This window comes from Mesoplodon bidens (genome assembly GCF_964165515.1).
Source record: "Mesoplodon bidens genome assembly, chromosome: 3".
In the NCBI taxonomy this organism is placed as follows: Eukaryota; Metazoa; Chordata; class Mammalia; order Artiodactyla; family Ziphiidae; genus Mesoplodon; species Mesoplodon bidens.
In genome coordinates, this window is record NC_138178.1 from 178,860,087 (window position 1) to 178,880,747 (window position 20,661).

The 20,661-nt window shown below is 63.6% G+C and overlaps 1 gene segment (V, D, J or C); it reads right to left on the minus strand.

Moving 5' to 3' along the window:
- Positions 1-1,423: 1,423 nt before the first annotated feature.
- LOC308614660 (Ig alpha-1 chain C region-like) lies at positions 1,424-2,356 on the minus strand. The segment is given in 2 exons: positions 2,038-2,356; positions 1,424-1,869 (listed from the first exon to the last, which is right to left on the minus strand).
- Positions 2,357-20,661: the final 18,305 nt, after the last annotated feature.

Sequence of the window (20,661 nt, forward strand, 5' to 3'; positions counted from 1 at the left end):
TCCACCTGTCTGTCCATCTTTCCATCCATCATATGTCCTGTGACCCATCCACCTGTCTGTGCTGTCCATCTGCTGGCTCCACCCTCATATACTGTCTCTTCCGCCTCCCCATCTCTTTAGAAAGCTCCTCCTGCGGGCAGGTCCCGGTCCCTTGGTGGCTGAACCACCTTCTCTGTGGCAGCACTTCCCCAATTAATCCATTGCCCCCCATTGCCCTTTGGTGACTGGACTCTTGAGAGGGGAGCAGTGGCCAGGGTGGGCAAGGGTCCCCACCCCACCTTGGCCCTGGAAGCAGAGAGAGGCAGCCAGAAGGCTAGGTCCCCTGGGAAGGCCCAGAAGGTGTCTAAACAAGAGCAGGGGCCCCGCTGCCCCCTTGTGGGAGCCCTGGTGCAGGTGTCCCACGGTGGTCATGGGACTGTCCTTCTAGGTTCGGTCTCCCTGACCTTCCCTCCTGCCAGGAGCTCCAAGCAGAAGCTGTCTAGGGGCCCTGGGTGAGAGCTGTCTCTTCTGACCCCTCTCCACCCCTGCCCCCCACCCCATCTATGGCTCAGGAACGCATGGGAGACTTGAATTTGCGGACCAAGTGGGGAGCAGGTGATGCCTGAGAGAGGTCTCTCCAACTGATCCCTGAACTGTGCCCAGCTGGGTACACAGGGAGGCCTGAGGCCTGGAGGGACCTGGGGCAGCAGGTCTGGGCCTGGGGAGGACCCCCTGGGGGCTCGGGCGGGGACTCCTCTTGCCTTCCTGGAGCTGGTTCTGGGCTGTCAACTTCCTGCACCTGCAGGGCTCAGACGTGTGTGTGTGTGTGTGCGCGCGCACGTGCCTGTGCGTGACCACGAACACATGAGAGTATGTGTGCATGTGTGTGCGCCCCCGTGTACATGTGCAGAGCAGTGGGATGTGGGGTGGGGAAGGCTGTACCCAGGTGGGGTGGCCCCCTTTCCGTGCGGTCGGTGGGGCCGTCCTGCACTTCTGTGCGCTGTGCCCACAGAGGGCCCCTGGAATCCAGCCCTCTCCCTTCGCCACGCCTCCTGTGAGCCCTCCTCTGCGTGATGGCACCAGCCTCTTCTCTGGCCGCCAGGCTCCCCTCTCCCTCGCTCATGCCTCCCGGCTGCCCCTAGAGGCAGTTTCCTGAAATACAACTGACCAAGTCACCTGCCCCTGGGAACTTTCGTGGGGCCACTGCTCTCAGGACACAGGAGGCTGTGCCTGCCTCGCACATCTCAGCCCCAGTTCGACCCTCACTCCTGTGCTCACACTCATGCACGGCCATGAAGGCACATCCAGGGTCAGGCTGAGGGGAAACCAAGGCTAGAGAAAGTTGGGGCAGGGGCTGCTCTTTCCTCCTGGGTCCTGCTCCCTCCTGGTGTGTGCAGACCCCGAGCACGGACAGATAGGCAGCCGGAGGGAAGCGCAGAGCTGCTTCAGGCGAGCATGGAGTTTATTCAAGGGGCGGGTGGGGCGGGGGCACGGCTCAGTAGCAGACGCCGTCCACCTCCGACATGACCACGGACACGTTCACGTGGGTGGGTTTACCCGCCAGGCGGTCGATGGTCTTCTGGGTGAAGGCCAGGGGCAAGGCCTCGTGGCCCACCATGCAGGAGAAGGTCTCCCCCTGCTTCCAGGCCTCGGCGTCCACGCGCAGCACGCTGGTCACGGCGAAGGTGGGCACACTCTGGCTGGGCTCGGGCAGGGGGCTCCAGGTCAGGTACTTCTTGCGGGGCAGCTCCTGGGTGCCCTGCAGCCACCGCACCAGCACATCCTTGGGGCTGAAACCTCGCACCAGGCAGGTCAGCGTCACCAGCTCGTTGAGGGCCAGCTCCTCCGACGGCGGCGGCAGCAGGTGGACCTCGGGCCGGAACATGTTCTCTGGAGGGCAGAGAGCAGGGTCAGGGGTCTGGGCAGGGAGGAGAGTGCCCCCTGCCCCCTGGGCACCCCGTGTGGGGGGTGGGCGGGAGCTGGAGGGCGGGGTGGGCTCAGGAGTGCACCTTGAGCACTGTGGAGTGCCCAGCCGCCCACTCGCGGGTCAGGGCCCACCTGGGCGTTTCTTGATGGTGGCGGTTAGCGGGCCCTTGGACTCGGGGTGGGTGGCGGTGCAGGAGAAGGACTGTTTGTTTTTCCAGGGATCGGTGCAGCCCGGCAGGACGCTGGACACGCTGAAGCAGCCGCAGGAGTCACGCTTGGGCAGCTCCTGGAAGGCAGCCTTCCCACCTGTCGGGTTCCAGGTGAAGGTGGCGCCCTTGGGGTCTCTCAGGCCACTCAGCGTACACGTGAGGCTGGCATTGGAGCTCAGGAGCAAGTCCTCAAGGGCCGGTGGTTGCAGGGACAGGCTGAGCTTGCATGGACACGGAATATCTGGAACCGAGAGAGAAGCCAGAGCAGGTCAGCAAGGCCCTCCGTCCGCCTCCCTGGCCTCCAGCCCCAGCCCAGGCCCCTCTTGGCCACCCCCCCGGCACTCAGCCACCTCTTGTCTGAGGGGAGTGCCCACAGGGATGCAGTGAGGGAGCTGGGTCAGGGTGGCACCATGGGGACCCCACCCCAGCCCGCCCTCTGACCTTGTTGGCAGGGCACGTCCACGGTCTTGCTGGATTTGGAGAGGTGCTGCACCTGGCATCTCACAGACTTGTTGTCTGGGCACTGGTCGGCTGGCACGATCAGCTGGCTACTCATGGTGTACAGGCCCCCGGCCTGAGCAGGGGGGAAGTTCCTGATGGTCACACCCTCGCCGCTCTTGCTCCAGGTCACCTTCAGTGGCTCTGACGGGAAGAAGCCCTGGACCAGGCAGGCAATGACCACCTGCCCGGCTGGGTTGTCGCTCCCAAGGCTCAGTGGGAAGAGTCTGGGGCTGGTTTCGGGCACTGAAACACATGGTGTGCTGTGAGATGGCAGCCTTCACGCTGACCAGACGCCCGACACAGCCCCACGAGGGCAGGATGACTCCTGCCTTTCCTTTACACACAGAGAGTCAGTGACTGCCCCAAGGTCACGCAGCTTGTACGTGGTGCACCTGGGGTCGGCAGTGGCCACCTGAGTCCAGCTAAGCCATTTATGAACGTGCTCCTTGGGGCTCTGAGCACGGGGGCCCCACACGTTCCTCGAACGTGAGTCCTGGCTGTTGCACGCAGCTCTCCCACTGACCAACTGAGTCTGCGTGTACTGTTGGAGCCTCAGCTGCCCTCTGTGCAGTGGGCACGGTCATGCCCTTCCCCAGGGTAGGCGGTACCATGAGAAATGGGCCCAGAGAGAGGGCAGAGAAAAGACAGAGCAGCCTGGGCTTGAAGCTGGGTCTGCATGGGGGCCAGTTTGTCTGTCCTGGGGCTCAAGCTGGGGAGGAGAGGGGGCCTGAGACTTCTACGTTCCCCCTCCCACTTCCTGGGTAAAAGTCCCAGTCCAACCATCTCCCCCCTACAAAGCCCACCCCCCACCCCATCCTCCTAAACTAGCGGTTGACTCCCATGGACTATGGGGACCTTGAGGCTGGAGGCCCAGGTTCCAAATCAGTCCTTCGGGGCTGCCCCCTGGAGAGCTGGGCTACAGAGGGCATGGTCTGCCCTTGACCTTTCACAGTTCCCTTCCTCTCAACTGGTGAAGGGAGAGGGGAGCATCACAGTTGCACCCTGAGGCTGCATGGCCCTTGTGTGCCCCCAAGAAACATAGGGGGCTGTCTGGCTGGAAACCAGGGCCCTGGGTGTGATCCATGTTCAACCCACTGTCTCCTGTTCACCTCAGGCACTAGCCCAGTCCACCCCAGTTCAGCCCAGCCTGGCCCAGCCCAGCTCGGCTCATTTCAACCCAGCTCAGGCTAGTTCAACCGAGCTTGGCTCAGCTCAACTCAGTTCAAACCATTTCAACCCAGTTCAGCCCAGCTTAGCCCAGCTCAGTTCAGCTCAACCCAGTTCAGCCCAGCTCAGGCCAGCTTAGGCCAGCTCAGCCCAGCTCAGCCCAGCCCAGCCCAGTTCAGCCCAGCTCAGCTCAGCTCAGCTCAGCTCAGCCTAGCCCAGCCCAGTTCAGCCCAGCTCAGCCCAGCCCAGCCCAGCTCAGCCCAGCTCAGCTCAGCCCAGCCCAGCCCAGCCCAGCCCAGCCCAGTTCAACCCAGCTCAGCCCAGCTCAGCCCATCCAGCTCAGGCCAGTTCAGCCCAGCCCAGCCCAGCTCAGCTCAGCTCAGCCCAGCCCAGCCCAGCTCAGCCCAGCTCAGCCAAGCCCAGCCCAGCTCAGCCCAGCTCAGCCCAGCTCAGCTCAGCTCAGCCAAGCCCAGCTCAGCCCAGCCCAACCCAGCTCAGCACAGCTAAGCCCAGCTCAGCACAGCCCAGCCCAGCCCAGCTCAGCCCAGCCCAGCCCAGCTCAGCCCAGCCCAGCCCAGCTCAGCCCAGCTCAGCCCAGCTCAGCTCAGCTCAGCCAAGCCCAACCCAGCTCAGCACAGCTAAGCCCAGCTCAGCCCAGCCCAGCCCAGCTCAGCTCAGCCCAGCCCAGCCCAGCCCAGTCCAGCTCAGCCCAGCTCAGCCCAGCCCAGCTCAGCCCAGCTCAGCCCAGCTCAGCCCAGCTCAGCTCAGCCCAGCCCAGCCCAGCCCAGTTCAGCCCAGCTCAGCTCAGCTCAGCTCAGCCCAGCCCAGCCCAGCTCAGCCCAGCTCAGCTCAGCCCAGCTCAGCCCAGCTCAGCCCAGCCCAGCCCAGCTCAGCCCAGCTCAGCTCAGCCTAGCCCAGCTCAGCTCAGCCCAGCCCAGCCCAGCCCAGCCCAATTCAGCCCAGATCAGCTCAGCTCAGCCCAGCTCAGCCCAGCCCAGTTCAGCCCAGCTCAGCCCAGCTCAGCTCAGCCCAGCCCAGCCCTGTTCAGTCCAGCTCAGCCCAGTTCAGCCCATTTCAACCCAGCTCAGCTCAGCTAAGCCCAGTTCAGCTCAGCCCAGCCCGGCCCAGTTCAGCCTAGCTTAGCCCAGTTCAGCCCAGTTCAACCCTGTTCAGCCCAGCTCAGCCCAGCTCTGCCTAGTTCAGCCCAGCTCAGCCCAGCTCAGCCCAGCTCAGCTCAGCCCAGCTCAGCCCAGTTCAGCCCAGTTCAACTCAGCTCAGCCCAGTTCAGCCCAGTTCAGCGCAGTTCAACCCAGCTCAGCTCAGCTCAGCCCAGCCCGGCCCAGTTCAGCCTAGCTTAGCCCAGTTCAGCCCAGTTCAACCCTGTTCAGCCCAGCTCAGCCCAGCTCTGCCTAGTTCAGCCCAGCTCAGTCCAGCTCAGCCCAGCTCAGCTCAGCCCAGCTCAGCCCAGTTCAGCCCAGTTCAACCCTGTTCAGCCCAGCTCAGCCCAGCTCAGTCCAGCTCAGCCCAGCTCAGCTCAGCCCAGCTCAGCCCAGTTCAGCCCAGTTCAGCGCAGTTCAACCCAGCTCAGCTCAGCTAAGCCCAGTTCAGCTCAGCTCAGCTCAGCCCGGCCCAGTTCAGCCTAGCTTAGCCCAGTTCAGCCCAGTTCAACCCTGTTCAGCCCAGCTCAGCCCAGCTCTGCCCAGTTCAGCCCAGCTCAGCTCAGCTAAGCCCAGTTCAGCCCAGTTCAACCCAGCTCAGCCCAGTTCAGCCCAGTTCACCCAAGCTCTGCCAAGTTCAATGCAGCTCAGCCCAGTTCAGCCCATTCTACCCAGCCGAGCCCAGCTCAGCTCAGCCCAGCTCAGCCCAGCCCAGCCCATGTGTACAGCACCCTGATCTGTGTCTTCTGGGTTGATGGCGGTCTGCCTTTCTCCCTCTTGTCTCTGTACTGGTACCTCTCTTCCATCCTCCCATCCCAGGAGGCCATAGTACGGCCTGGCTGTGGAGGAGATGAGGCCTGATCAGCTTCTGGGACCCACCTGCTCAAGGCTGCCAGAAGGTCCAACACGGCTGGGAGAGGCCCACGCCTTTTGGCCATGTGGCCATGCCCTGCTGGTCCCTGTGCCCGCCTGCCCAGAGGCACTGGAGTGGGGAGGGAGAACCAGGCCTCGTCCAGGCCCGCTGATGGCCGTGTGGTCTCAGCCGACCCTTGCCCCGCTCTGGGCCATTTGCACTGTGAGGTGAGGCTGATGCTGGGAAGGGGCTGCGTGACGGTGTCTGGCCCACAGCTGGGGGTCACTCACCCACTTCCTGTCCCGCCAGTTGTGGCCGCGTGCTTCCACGTCATGTCTGGTTTGTGGTCTGGCTGTGGCGGTACCAGGTGTGTGTGGCCTGGGCTGTGGGACCCCCAGGAGCCTGGCCCTGGCCTGAGGCCATGTGGGTGCAGGCGGGTGCCGTGGTGGGGTGTGTCTCCACGGGGCGCCCACGGGGCTGGGCTGGGGGCCGAGGTGCAGAGAAACGGGGGCCGAGGTGCAGAGAGGCAGAGGCTGAAGTAGACAGAGTCAGGGGCTTAGGGCCCCTGAGGTAGAAATAGTCCCCGAGGTGCGGATAGAGTGAGGGCCGGAGGGGAGGCTGCACAGGCCGGCAGGGGCGGGAGCCCCAAGGGACAGCCTCGCCAGAGTGACCGCAGTGAGCAGGCCCCACAGACCTTCAGGCCACAGGGTGGCTGTGAGGGTGGGGAGCCTCTCCCTCCCGGCCACGACCAGGGGCTGCCCCTCCTCCGCCAGCCTCAGCAGCAGCAGGGCCCTCGACTGAAGCTGGACAGGGGGTGTGGGCACCCCCCAGCCTGGAGCCTGGAGTCCTGTGGGTTGGGGTGGCTGAGGGCCTGCCCCCGCCTGCATCCACCCAATTCCCTGCCCAGGGTTCTCCCACCCACGGGCCCTGCCGGCTGCCCAGCCGCTCGGCCCTCCCTGGTGCCCCTCAGGAGGTGGCCCCTGCCCGGGCACACGAGGGGCCGTGGGGCCTGGTTTGCACCTGCTTTCGCATGTTCATTCATTTCTTCACACCCAGAAGGTTCTGGAGCTACACACAGGCACCTGTGGTCCCCTCCCGGGAAGGACACCATTGGGGGGAGAGCTGCAGGCAGGTGGAGGGGGAAATCAGCATTTCCCTGGGGGAGGGGTGGGCCCAGGACGGGAGTTGGGGCAGGTGGGCTGGGAGGGGGAGATGGATGGCAGAAGGGCAGCCTGGGGCAGGGCACTGGGTGGGCAGACACACCTGGCTCGGTCAAGGGACTTCTGGGGTTTTATCACGGACCCTGGCACACTCACAGCATCGCCCACGAGGGGCACTTCCTCCCGGGCTGCCGGCCTCTGGTCCACCCCACGCCCGCCACTCTCACGAGCACCAGCAGCGCCTGCATCGTGGTTGATTGGCCCCGAGGATCCTTCCTTTTGCTGCCCGTGAGGTCCTGGGGCCCTGCACCTTCTGGGGGTCTGAAGCCCCGGGGTCCCCTGGAGCCGCCCCGAGGGAGCTGGAGGCGGGGGACTCGGGGTGAGTGCTGGGGCAGTGCCTGGTGGGAGTGTAGGAAGCAGAGAGCGGTGCGGGGCCAGGGGCCGCGCTCTCCTGAGGCTGGTGTCCCCCATGCAGACAGCACTGCCCTGCTGTGGGCACAGACAGGCACGGAATGGGGGGCAGAAAGAAAAGCTTGGGCTTGAAGCGGACGGCTGTGGGGCCTTGCATGGCCTGACGATCGCAGCGGGTGGGGGCAGGGCCTAAGCCCAAGCGGACACTGTGGATGAGACTGATGAGCACCTCTGGGATTCGGGACTCGTCGAGCGCGGGTCCAGTCGGGAGGGAAGAGCCGGGACCGGGCGAGTCCTCCCCGGGCTTCTTCGGAAGGAGGAGGGGCCTCGGCTTGGCCAAGGCCGACTGGCTGGTGGTGAGTGTCCTGGGGCCGCGACAGAGGACCTCACACTGAGGGGCTTGAAACAACAGAAATTCAGTCTCGCACTCTGCAGCCAGACGCCCGAGATCCAGGTGTCCCAGGGCCCTGCTCCCGCCAGAAGCTCCAGGGGAGGGTCCTTCCTGCCCCCAGCCTCTGGTGGCCCCAGGCGTCCCAGGCATCACCCAGTCTCTGCCTCTGCCCTCATACAACCCCCTGCCCTGAGTCTGACCTCTCCTCCTCTGCCCCTTGTAAGGACACTTCTCGCTGGATTTGGGGCCACCTGGACAATCTCACCTTAAGATCCTTAACTTCAATCACATGTGCAAAGACCCTTCGTCTGAACGGGATCTCACCTTCACGGGTTCCAGGGCTTAGGACACGGACATAACCTCTGGGCCTGGGAGCACCATTCCGCCCACTGTGGTGGGTTAATGAAGAAGAAAGAGGAGGAGGGACGGAGGGGAGCCCGAGAAGGTGGGGTCCTGCTGCTGGGAGGGCGTGTGCGGCAGGGCTGCTGGGTCTGGAGCCCGGCTGGCTGGCTGGGATCCATCCTCCTGCTCTTGGGCTGTGCTCCCACTGTGCCAGCCCCTCTAGGTGGGGTGACTGCCACTGTTCTCGGAGAGACAGCAGTGAGCGGTCCTGAAGTGGGATCTTAGTTCCCTGCCCAGGAATTGAACCCGGGTGTCCTGGATGAAAACCAGGAATCCTAGCTGCTAGACCACCAGGGGCCGGAGGCTAGGAGCAACGTTGCCCTGGCTCTTGCCCTGTTTGAAAGCAAGAATGTTTCAAGGAGGCAAAAACTGTAAAAAGCAGGTATAAAGTTTATTATTAGAAGCACAGCACAATGTGTGGGATAGAGAAGTAGCTTATTTAAGACAGGAGCAAGGCAGAGATACTCACCTGGAGAGAGAGGGTGTGGGCGTCCTCCCTGATGAGGCGCAGTAAAGGGATGGTCAGGTGGTTTGCACAGGGCAGTTCTCCTGGATCTTTGTCTCCCTCTGGCGCATTTCCTCGCCTCTTTTCCCACCTCTGACCTGTCCTAGGGCCCTCCCGACAAGTGTGTGTCTTTTTGACAAGAAAGATTCCAACGCAAAGGCTGACGGGAAGTTTGACCACACGTTATGGGGGGGCAGCCCCTCCCTTTTCGACCCCCGAGGAGGCTTCCTGCGCATGTGCAGTCGGGGAGCTTTCCCTGACCTCAGGAACGATAGACGTGGTCGTCTCATCTCTACTCCAGCAGGGCTCAGCTCCGGCCACTGACTTTGTCCTGGGAGTGTCCGGGAAAACAGAGCTCCAGTTCACTCTGCTTGGCAAGCTCCAGCTGCTCAGCCCAGGGGCCCATCTATCTCCCAATTCACTACCTTTCTTCCCGACTTGGGGAAGATGCACGTTGTCTATGTGTGATGACGCCCAGCTCACAGGGGCCCACGTGGGCTGAGCCCTTGCAGCCCTCGTTCTGGATTCCATGGTGGGTCTCATGATCCGGGGTGCAAGTCAGAGAAAGGGGACACTCAGCTCTGCCGCCAGGGGCTCCCAGCTCAGGAGGTGGGGAGGAAGGCCCCTGGACCTCGGCTTGAGAGCCGTGCAAGTGGGGCCAGCCCTGGGGCCTGGCTTCCGGAAACTGTGTGCGAGTCTGTGTAGGTGTGAGTGTGTGAGTGTTGGTGTGAGGGGGCCGAGCAGAGCAGGACTGCGCCCTGGACCTTGTGTGAATTGCTCTACTGCCCCTCTCATGTTCTATTGGAACCAAACACTCGGGCTTTCTGGACAAGCCTCAGAGTTGCCCAGTCCTGGGTTTTCTATGCCCGACCTCCACAGGCTGCATGGTCCGTGTCGGAGTCCATGGGAGGCCTGGTCTCCCAGCGCAGATGGCAGCTCTCAGAAGGGCCTTTGCCACAAATGGACTCTCCTGTCTACTGAGTCTGGGCACTTGTATGCTGGGAAGGAGGCCACCGGGCCCAGAAGAATGGTCTTAACTGCTCACAGGTCCTCAAAGAGGCCAAGAGGGTCACTCACCGCCCCTAGTTTCCTCCTTTTTGTACCTTTCCTAATAATCGAAACCTTTTCTTCCTGTTATTGGCCACCCGGTTTTTCCTTTCTGTGAAGGACCCACTGCTCACATTTCTTTCTTTTCATTGGTTGCTGAGTGCTCTTTGTATACGAAGGAGTCCTGCCCTGTGTCACATGTGCTCATGTGCTCTGCCCCGTTTCTGTTGCACTAGAGCCCCTTGTGGGCGGGCTTCTCCAGGTCTTTACCCTCAGGAGGAGGCTCAGCCCATGCCCACCACTGTGCTTGGCCAGCCGGCCCTCTCCCTGGTGCCTGTGGCTCCTGCCTTTGTGGCTCCAGCTTTCTTCTCGAGGATGGTGGCGGCCAGCCCCAGACAGCTCTTGCTTGCTCATCAGGACGTCCGGGCTGGCGGGACGGGGCCTGAGGACTGGCCTGTCTGTGTGAGCTCAGTGGGTGGATGGCTGGGTGGTGACTGGGGCCCCAGGAGGCTGATGCTGGCCTCCAGCCTGGTGCTTGTGCAGCTGTGTTCCTGTGGTCTCCTGCACTGACCGCTGAATGAACCCCTCAGGGTTTGCCCATGGGGAGGGGAACTGTAGCCTTTACCTTCATGCGGGGAGGGGTGGTGAGTCTGGGCTGGAGGCCTGTAGTGCAGGCGTGGTGGAGCCTGAACCGGGGTCTCTGTGGGCATTGAAGGACTCTTGAGGTGGAGCCTGGCTGGACACTTGGGTCCTCGAGGCCCAGAGCTGCCCTCTGCCCCCTTCCCTCTGGCCCCTTATCCACGTCCTTGGGGGGGGCACCTCCTGCTCCCAAGGTACCACAGGCACCTCCCCCAAGGTACGCTCAGGTGGCATGGGATTCTTTAATGAATTTTACTAGGAAAAGTTAGGAGAGAGGTCAGACGAGGGCACGGGGGATGGGGGCGGGTGCTGCAGGGCTGATTTGGCCACACTGCGGACCCCTTGGGAAGCGCCTTCTGCTGTGGGACCCTGCCTCACAGCCTAGGGCCCTGCCTGCAGCCCCGAAAACTCCTCTGGCCTCTCCCCAGAAGGTCTGCTCTGCATCCTCATTCTGCACGAACGGGGCCTGGGGGTGGACAGCAGGGAGGGTGGGCACGGGACAGGAGCAGGGCATGGGGGGCAGCGCACTTGGACCTGGGGGCACGGAGGGCAGGACTGAGCCTGGGGAGTGAGCCCTTGGTTTGGTTGGGCTGGACTCAGACGCTGGATTGGGCTGGTGGGGACGCTGAGTCCTAGATTTGGCTCTGGGCTCCAGGCAATCGCTGTGTTTCAGGGGTTGTTCAGTCAGAACCGGTGTGGGCCCAAGCGCAGGAGCCTGGGAGAAGCCTGGGGTGGTCAGCACCCACGCCCAGCCCAGGTCTCTCTGTGGAGGGAACAGATGCTCTTCTGGGACTTGCCCCAAAGTGGGGTGGGGTGGGGCTGTGATAGGCGGGCCCCCTGTTGCCTTCGACCTTGGGACTGAACTGGGGCCTCTTGGCGCCCATGTGCTGGTCGCTGGGCCTCTGGCTCTGGCCCCTTGGGGGCTGGTCTGCTCCTTCCTCCGGCCTGGGGTTGATCTGGCAGCCTCGGGGACGCTCACACGAGGAGGGAAAAGGCAGGGCTCTGTGGCGTTCGTGTGGTCGCGGGAGGCCTGCGGCCGCTCCAGGAGGACAGCAGCCAGGACCCACTTCACCTGGAGGATGGCGTGCGTGAGGGACTCTGCCCGGCCAAGGCTCTCCCTCGCTCGGGGCGCCCCGCCCTGGAATGGGGCGTCCGTGCCCACCTTGCAGAGGGTGACGGCAGCACTGTAGCTCACACTAAGCAGGAAGAGCGCCACGAAGGTGAGGAGGGCGGTCCACGTCCCCTGCAGCTCATCGCTCTCGGCCTCCTCTGCACACAGGTCCTCCAGGGCCGGCTCTGTGGGTGTCAGCCGGTCAGCCCCCTGGCCTCAGGGTCCGACGGGGAAGAACAGGCCTGGCCGGCCTTAGGGAGTCGTGGGGACTGGGCCTGGCGCCCTGGTCCTGGGCAGTCCCTCCGTCTGGTCCCTCTGCGACTGCCCAGAGCCATCAGCCGGACCTGGAGGGTGGGGGGTTGGAAGCCCCCGAGCTGGCCGGCGGTCGTGGGGGGCGGCACCGTTCCCCTGCCCTCTGCTGTCCCTGCACTCTCGGGTGGCTGGCGTTTTCTCTGCCACCGTTTCTCTGGCTTTTCTCCTGACTGCTGGTCGCCCCTCTCAGCCCCGCGGGCCCCTCACCTCAGCTCCAGCTCTGCCCCACCCCGCTCCCTGCCCCGTGGCAGGCGGGGTCCCCTGGCCTGGGGAGCACCCATGTCCACCCACTGCATGGCCTGTGGCCGCCCAGTCCGGCCCCCTGGGCCCCGTTCCCGCTCGGCTCCGTTCTCACCAGCCAGGGGGCCCCTTGAAGAGCACAGGCCGGCCTCCCTGCCTGGAGCCCTCAGAAGGGGGTCTTGACCCGGGAGGGCCCCTAGGGTCATCGGATCATCACAGTGGGTGCCCTGAGGGCTGCCCCTGGCCCCCGGCTCCTCCTGTCCTGCGGCTGGGCCCCTTCCTTCGCCAGCACAGCCTCTGCTCTGGGCTCGTGTTCAGGGTGTGGGCTGTGCACGTGCTGCTTTCTGTGTGGATGTGGTGGGTGCCTGTGTGCTCTCCATGTGTGTGTCTGTCTGTGTGTGTCCACGTGTGTCAGTATGTGTGTCTGTGTGTATATGTGTGTGTGTTCATGTCTGTGTCCCCATGTGTCTGTGTCCATACGTGTCTGTGTATATCCATGTCTGTGTGTGTTAGAGTGCCTGTCCATGTGTGTCAGAATGTGTCCATGTGTGTGTCCGTGTGTGTCCACACACATGTGTCTCTGTGCGCCTGTGTCCATATGTCTGTGTGTATCCATGTGTGTGTCCATGTGGGTCTGTGTGCCTGTTGGGTCTGTGTCCATGTGTATCAGTGTCTGTGTCCAGATGTGTCCGTGTATATCTGTGTCCATGTGTGTCGGTGTGTCTGTCCATGTGTGTCTGTTCATGTGTATCAGTAGGTGTATCTGTGTGTGTTCATTTGTATGTGTTCATGTCTCTGTCCCCATGTGTCTGTGTCCGTGTGTGTGTCCATGTGCGTCAGTGTGTGTCTGTGTGCCCAACTGTCCATCTGTGGGGTGCAGCTGACAGGGAGGGGTTGGCTGCAGGAGGAAGCCATGTGGGGCGACGGGTGGGTCCAGGGGCCCAGGTATGACGGGGAAGGGTTTGGGAGTGGCCTGGGAGCGAGGGCCTCGGGAGGCTGCCCGTGAGTGTGTGTGAGATGCTACCAGCGGTTGGCAGTGCCGTGTGACTTGGGTGGGTGTGGAGCCCTGGCACCAGTGGGTATGACAGTGTGAGGGTGCGTGCGAGGGCTGGGCGCTTCCCTGGACCGGTCAGGGTGGAGTGAGGCCGAGCAGCAAGACGGGGTCGCTGGGTCCCGACCCTGGCCTGGTGTAACCACGCAGGTAGGGTGGGGGGTCAGAGGAGTGGGCTCCGCACTGGACCCTGTGCGCGGTTGGCCCATTTGTGCCCGGGAGGTGACGCCAGTGCGGGGGTCTGACGCGGCCCATGTCTCTACCTGGAGGGCCTGCGTGTGCGGCTGGACTTGGGAGCCTGGGGGCTTGTCTGTGTCCAGAGGGGCTGGCGGGAGGCTGGGGGTGGAGGCTGAGGCCTCCGGGAGCTCCAGGAGAGGCTGGGGTCTCTGTGGTCCCTCCCCTAGGACCACTCTTGGGCTCTTAGGGCTCCTTTGACTGGGTAGAGTCCATAGTGGGGTGGTGGGGAGGGCATCTGACACAGACGGTGATGCTGGACGGAGCCGCGCCTCAGCCCCGGCCCCCCCCCCGCCCCGTGCTTCCCTTTCCTCGGTGCCAAGACACCGCTCCCTGCCCCACAGCTCCCCAAGGACGGGCACGCCCAGGGCTCTGACCAGGCACTGGAGTGTTTATTGACAATGGATGGAAGGTCTGGCCGGCCCCCTCCCCCGCCCCAGCAGGCTGGAGCCCTGGGATGGGGGGAGGGGGGAGGCCAGGCATCATTTACCAAGGTCGATGGACATGGATTTCTCGACCGTCCTCGAGCTGGGCAGCGCCTCGTGCGCCACCTGGCAGGTGAAGTTGCTTTTCTGCTCCCAGTCGGCCCCCCTGACCACCAGGTGGCTGTAGATGAAGAAGGCGGGGGAGGCGGACACGGAGTTGCGGACCTTGTGGGGCCTCGTGCTGGTGTACTGGTCCGCCTGCATCAGGGCGCCGTTCTGCAGCCACCGCACGGAGATGTCCGCGGGGAAGAAGTTCTGGATCAGGCAGGTGAGGGTGACCTCGCCCTTGGTCCTGAACTCCTTGGGTGATGGGAACACGTAGACCTCGGGAACCATACGCTTGCCTGCAGACAGGTGTGCGGTCAGCCAGGCTCCACCTGGGGGGCCCGCCCACCTCCCCTCAGCCTGCGGCTCACCAGGGCCCTTGGAGATGGAGCGCAGGATCTCCTTGGGTAGGTGTGGGTGGGTCACTTTGCAGTAGTAGGTCTCGCCCTCAAGCCAGTCACTGACTTCCACCGGCAGGGTGGACGTGACGGTGACCGTCCCGTTGAAGTGAGTCTTGGTGACGAGCGTGTCTGGATCCACTCGATCCTTTTTCTCCGTGGACCAGGTCAGTGTCATGTCCTTGTCGCTGGCCAGGTCCACCACCAGGCAGGTGATCTTGGGTGACTTGTGGACGTACAGGTCGAGGGGCGTAGGTGGGCTCAGGTAGGTGCTCACGCCACGGGGCTCGGACTCGGCTGTGTGTGGGAGGGGCTGAGTGAGGCTGAGTCTGCCCTCCTCTCTGAGTCCCCAGCGGCTGGGTGTTGGCGTGGGCGAGGGCCATACCTGTGCACCTGCGGGCGTGGTTGTCGTAGGTGAAGCCATAATAGGTGACCCGGCAGGTGTAGGTGATTTGGGACACCCACTGGCCCTGTGTGATGTTGAGCTCGCTGTAGGTGGAGGCCAGTTGGCCCTCCACCCTTTCGGGGCCGGTGTGTGGGAACACGTCTGTGGCCTCACGCCCGTCCACCAACCAGGTGACCTTGATTTTGCCTGGGGTGTAGCCGGAGATGCGGCACAGGAGCTGGATGGTGGTATGGGTGTCACCACGGGGGTCGCAGGAGGAGTAAAAGAGCTTCACGGTGGGGTTGGTGAAGTTCTTGGCGCACCCTGGCGGCAGAGGCAGCAGGAGTGGGGTTGGCCTCTCTGAGCCCCCAGCCCTTCCTCCCTGTCCCTCCTGCCCGGCCTCGCCCTCCCCCTCTGGCTGTCTCGCGGGCTGGCCCAGATGTGGCTCACCAGTGACGGCCTTGGTGGTGGTGGTGTTGGACGCAGCATGAGCCACACTGCAGGTGAACTTCTGCTTGGACCACTCGCCCGAGACTGTCACCTGGCTGCTGGTGGTGTAGAGGCTGGAGTTCACGTTTTGGACGGCAGGGAAGGTCAGGGTGCTCCTGTTCAGGGATGCTGTGTCCCAGGTCATGGTCACTGGCCCCGGGAAGTAGCCCGTGACCAGGCAGCCCAGCGTCACAGAGGTGGCATTGGTAGCACTTGTGCAACAGGAGCGCAAGGGGTAGACAGATGGGCCATGGATGGATGCTGTGGGGACAGGACAGGGGTCAATGCTGGCCTCAGGACTGTCACCCGTATGTGCCAGGCTAGCTGCTGGCTTTGGAGGGTGGGCTGTGGGGTGGAGGTGGGGAGGTCCAGTGCAGGGAACACCGGGACTCTGCTCCAGCTTTGGGGGACCGATGGCTCCTCCTGGGTCCTTTCCTCATCTCCTGATTCCACTAGGGACGCCCTCCAGTGAATCCTTGTGCCCCTGCAGAAGCAGTGGCTGTCACTGTCCTTGGCCAGGACTCCTGCCCTCAGCCCCAAGTGGGTGGACACGGGGCTCTTGAGTGGAGGTGCTAACCCACTCCCTGAGGTGGAGGCTCAGAGCCCGTAGCCCTCTGTTGGCACCCGGGGACCCAGGGAGAACCGCCCCCCCAGCCCAGGAGTTACCGGCCTACTCTCCTGCCCCCACTCATAGACCTCCACTGGAGATCAGGGACCCTGAGAACCCCAGTAGCCACCAGTCTGTCCCCTCTGCCCCACCCATAGCCCTGGGAACACAGGCCTGGGACACAGAGACCCCCAGGATCACCAGGCTGCTTTCCCACTCCTAACCCTAACTCAGACCCCCATCGGGGATCAGGGAGACCTCCAGGAACCGTCACGCTGGCCCTTCTGCTCCAAACCAAAGACCTCATAAGGGCCTGGGGATCCACAGGACCCCACTTCCCAGGAATCACCTTGTGTCCCCGCCCCACTCCAAAGTCCCTGTGGGCTTGCTGTGGGCGGATCCATGTGCCACCCACTGGACCCCTGCTACCTGCAGCCGTGGGTCAGCCTTCAGGTCCCTGAGCTGCTTTGCCATGGCTGCCCCTTCACCCCACCCTTCGGCTGACCAGCCCAGGCCCCCTGCTGCTCTACCCACCCTGCTGCCCCCCCAGGGGAGGCCGATTACAGGCCCCATGGAGACAGGACAAAGACCCCTCAGAGCCCCCCTCAGTCCCCCTCCTCAGCCCTTCTCAGGCTCCTCTGGTTCCCATGCCTGTCTGCACATCCCCTGGCCTTGGAGCTCCGGACCCCAGCCCATCCCGGCTCTGTCTTCCACCTGACTCTATTCTGCCGGCTAGCCCAGCTGAGCACAGCCCAGATGACCTTGTGTCAGGACAGCTGAGACCAGCTGAGACAAAGCAGCTCGCAAGTACAGCCCAGCACCCCCTAACGAGTCCTGAGCATTTCAAGTCAGCTCAGCCCAGAACAGCCTGCCTTGATCCAGCCTGGCCCGCTTCAGCCCCTGACATCCCAACTCAAGCAAAGCAACTCATCTGAGCTGCGTCCACGTGGTTCATTTTAGTCCAATTTAACTGACTGAGCAAAGCTGGCCAGGATGACCCCACAGCCCACTCCACCCAGTTAATCCAGCTCAACCCAGCCCAGTCCAGCCCAGCTCAACCCAATGTAGCCCTACTCAGCTCAGCCCAGCCCAGCTCAGCCCAGCCCAGCCTAACCCAGTTCAGCCCAGCTCAGCCCAACTCAGCCCAGTTCAGCCCAGTTCAGCTCAGTTCAGCCCAGTTCAGCCCAACTCAGCCCAGTTCCACCCAGTTCATCTCAACTCAGCCCAGTTCAGCCCAGTTCAACCCAGTTTAGCTCAGCTCAGCCCAGTTCAGCTCAGCTCAGCTCAACAAAGCCCAGCTCAGTCCAGTTCAGCCCAGCTCAGTCCAGTTCACCCCAGTTCACCCCAGGTCAGCTCAGTTCAACCCAGTTCAGCTCAGCCCAGCCCAGCTCAGCATAGTTCAGCTCAGCCCAGCCCAGCTCAGCATAGTTCAGCTCAGCCCAGCCCAGTTCAGCCCAGTTCAGCTCAGCTCAGCCCAGTTCAGCCCAGCTCAGCCCAGTTCAGCCCAGTTCAGCTCAGTTCAGCCCAGTTCAGCCCAGCTCAGCCCAATTCCACCCAGTTCAGCCCAGCTCAGCCCTGCTCATCCCAGTTCAGCTCAGCTCAACCAAGCCCAGTTCAACCCAGTTCATCCCTGCTCAGCCCAGTTCAGCCCAGCTCAGCCCAGTTCAGCCCAGCTCAGCTCAGCCAACCCTAGCTCTGCCCCACCCCTCCGGGGTAGGCAAGCTCAGCAGAGAAGAGCCCAGCCCAGCGCATTCAGCCCAGGTGAGCCCAGATTGCCCCTTTTATCCCACCTAACTACGCTACTTGGGCCCAGCTGAGCCCAGTTTCTTCTGACAGCCCAGCTCAGTCCAGCAGAGTCCAGGTCCACCTAGTTCATCTGAGGACAGCCCAGCTGAGCCAACCTAGGATGGCTGAGTCCTGAGCTCTGCTCAGTTGGGGCAGCCTGCTCCCTCCCTGTCTATCCAAAGCAGCCTGGTCCAGGACAGCCCAGCTCGGCTCCACTGGCCCCACTGAGGACGGCCTCTCTCTAAGCCCACTTCACCTGGCTCAGTCCACCCAGCTTGGCCCAGAATCCCCTTGGCTCAGGGCAGCCCAGCTCACTTTAGCTCAGTGCACTGTCCCGCATGGCTGAGGACAGCCCTTCTGGCCAGTGTGGCCCAGCTGAGGCTGGGTTAGTTCATCTCCCTCCACAAAACTCCATCCACTCAAGCCAAACTTGGCCCAGCCCAGCCCTGCCTGGCCTACCCTCGTCAGGCTGGCTCAGGCCAGCCCAGCTCAGGCCAGACAATGTGGGCCCAGGCCTGCCTGCCATGTTGGCCAGCCTAGGGACTGAGCCCCACTGCTTCCCCCTGACCCTGGGCTGGCCGTCACCGTTTTTACTGGTTGTAGGCAGATCCACGCTCAGCCCAAGGTCCACGCCCTGTGTGTGACTCTTGCCCTGCCCCTGACCTGTCTGAGATTCTCGGCCCCTTGTTCTTCTCCAGGTCGGCTTTGAGCGCTCTCTTACTTCCCTGTGTCCCCATGCAGGGGGTGGGGACAGCTGCGAGACAAGCAGGGACCCAGAAGCTGGGTCCCCACTGGGCGGACAGTCCAGGTGTCTTCTCCCAGCAGTGGTCTGGGCAGCTCCAGCAGCGGGGTGCCTGAGGGGCTGGGGTCTTCTGTCAGGTGCTGTGGCTGGTGTGGCCCATCTGGCCCGTGGTGGCCGTCTGCAGGCTCCCAGGATAGGCTCCCCGATGAGGTGAATGGTTAGGAAGCATTGCTGTTATTTTTATGTCCAGACAATAGGGCCTGGGGCGGGGCGGGGCGGGGGGCGAGCGCTGCCTCAGTGCTCTCAGCTAAAAATGGGGTGGGAACCCCCAGGGGCCTCGGCAGCCCTGGAAGTTCCCTTCTCTCTCTCTGTTCTCGGGAAGTCAACCCAGTGACAGCCGGTCTCAGGTGAGGCTCCTCTCTGTGGCCTCTTCCCTGGCCTCTGCCACCCGGCTCGTGATCTCCTTCCCTCGATGCCACGGGCTGACTTGGTGAGCAGCCGGCACACACTGTGGTCACCACGACGGCCCGGGAAGGGAGAGGGCACCAGGCACCGCCACCACTGCCCCCGAGGCGGCCCATGAGGGACGGTCCTGGCCGTTTTGTGCTTGAGAAGTTGAGGCCCGCGTGGCCTAGGTGCCTGCTGTGGAGCACGGGGCTTTCTGAGCAGTGGTCTGGGGGCCGGCCCGGTGGGGCGGCCCTGGGTGCGAGTGTGAGAGGCTGTGGGTCCAGCTGGTCCTCTGGTGGCTTCCTGGGCACCCTGCCGGCCGGCAGTCTCACCTGCTGTCTGCGAGCCAGCCTCCTGATCGCTGTCCTGCAGCTGGGCTCCCATCGGGGCTGCGACTGGGCTGTGTGGCCGGCAAGGGCTGGCAGGGGCCTGTGGGGAGGTGGGACATGGCTGTGAGCTTGGCCAGTGGCTTGGCAAGACCTCTGTAGCCACCGGACCCTGGGGTGTACCATGCCACCCTGTGCTGTTGTTGTCCATCAAGGTGTGGGGACCACAGAGTGGCCTTCGTAGAGGTGCCCACAGCATTCGACTCTGGTCTGTTGGGGCAGCCAGTCTACCGTCGACGCTCCACGGGCATGTGCTGAGCCAGATGATGTGCTGAGTCTCGGCCTTGCCTCCATGCTGTGGATGTGTCCTGCAGGCCCGTGTGTCCCTGGAACCCCCCAAAGGCCCAGGTGCACACACAGGGAAGACCCCGAGAACTTGCAAGCTAGCTCATCAGCATGGGCTCCCGGGAGGTGACATGCAGTCTTCGGAGGGGGAGACGGCAGGACCCCGTCCCCTGGGCCCAGGACTCCCAGGGCCGCCGCACGCAGGGGGGCTGTGCAGAGGTGAGCTGGCAGGCCTGCATGCTCAGGGGAGGGTCTGGGCCTCTCGGAAGACCCCAGAGGGGCTGCTGGATGGCTGGGGAGGGGCCCCGAGGCCCCCAGGACAGATCGTCCTGGTCTGTCCCGCCCCACCCTTGGCCCCAGGGACAGATGCTGCATGGCAGGTGCAGGGGGAACGCCGAGTTCCCTGGAAGGACTCAAGGTTCTGAGAGAAACCACAGGGCAGGCAGAGCCCCACTGTGGAGCCTCCTGCCAGGTGGTGCCCGGCCCTGCGGCCTGTACGGTGTGAGTGTGTGGGGCTGGGGCCTTGGCCCGGCACCCCCTGCGCTTCCTGCCCAGCTGTGGGCGTTCAACACTGAGGCCTCGTGCCCAGCCGGCCTCTCCCCCAGCTCTACCCCAGCACCCCAGGAGCCACTGGGCTGCCGGCACAGGGGCAGGGAGGGTAGGGGGGATGAGCCCTCGGTGCTGGAGGAGACTGGCTCCTGCGCCTGCTCAGCTGCAGGAAGGTAGCCAGGACCTGGCCAGACAGCCTGGGACGGGTGGGCCTTCAGCCAAGGCAGTGTGAGGTCCCTCTGAGGCTGGGCCTCCCTGTAAGGGCCTATGGGGTAGCCAGGGGCCAATGCTGGCTCCGGCCAGTGGGTTGCTTGGAGGGAAGGCCAAGCTGCAGATGTTTCTGACCAGGACACTAACTGGGCGGCAGCATTAGCCTCCAGATCCCTCAGACTCAGCCAGGGGCTCACTGCCCTTGGTACCCATGGTGGGGGCTAGGCTCCAGAGTTCTCCTGGACAGTGAGACCAGCTGACCCCCTTGTTGTCCTTGGTTGTGGCCCCAAACATGGGCCCAAAGATGCTTCAATCCCCCCTCCCCGGCTTCCGTCCCCCAGGGCAGGCCTGGCTCCACTGCTGCCCGCTCCCTCTTGGGGCTGACCCACCACCACCCAGGCCTCCAGACGTCCTCCACCCCAGGGAGGCCCCGCCTCTCCAGCTCCGTGCCTGTCTTCCCAGCAAGGACGCTGTCATCACGCTCTCTGAAGTGTGCAGTGCGTTGTCTCTCTTCTAATTTAAATGCTCCCGTTACTAATGAGCTGAAGTATCT